Here is a 645-nt window from a genome sequence, read left to right as displayed (position 1 = left end):
GCCACCTCCTCAAACTCCCACACACACTCCAAGAATGCTCAGATGAGGCACACAGACCGGGGAAGGCTGCCAAGCCACCAGGTGTTGAACATCAAGTGATGCAACACCTCTAACAAAAAACCTTTCACTGGGTGTTGGAGGTCACTGCAAGGACCTGCCATGTTCCTCATACTAGGTGGGAAAGGAGGAGCTTAGTATACAGTGCCTTTGTCCAGCTACAGAACAAGAGACTGCACTGGTCTGGCCCGTGAACTGACCAGGAGTGGACAATGTGCCCATCAGCCTCTCTGGCACCCCTGTCCACACATTGCACATACTTTCGTGGAGTTTTGCTAGTAGAAATTACATCCAATCCTCTTAATTTCCTGCATTTCATAGAGCAAGGAAGGAGCAGCTTGTATGGCTTAATAACTCCTCCTGCTGTCAGGTGACTGTTTTTTATTGCATTGGTATGAAACTTTTGGGCAGCAGCCAAATCAACTGGGCAGCACAGGGGCCGCGAGAGGAACATCAGAGTCAGGACAGGATCTGTTCATCTGGCAGCAGTTACCACCTCCACATCCTCTATGTTTTTGCTTCACAGAGGGAAACATCATCTGAGAAAGGCAATTCCAGCAAATGAACGTACTGTATCGAACACGGCCA

The sequence above is a fragment of the Pygoscelis adeliae genome, unplaced genomic scaffold (assembly GCF_000699105.1).
Source record: "Pygoscelis adeliae isolate BGI_AS28 unplaced genomic scaffold, ASM69910v1 Scaffold4, whole genome shotgun sequence".
Lineage (NCBI taxonomy): Eukaryota > Metazoa > Chordata > Aves > Sphenisciformes > Spheniscidae > Pygoscelis > Pygoscelis adeliae.
Note: the sequence above shows the minus strand (reverse complement) of the source record.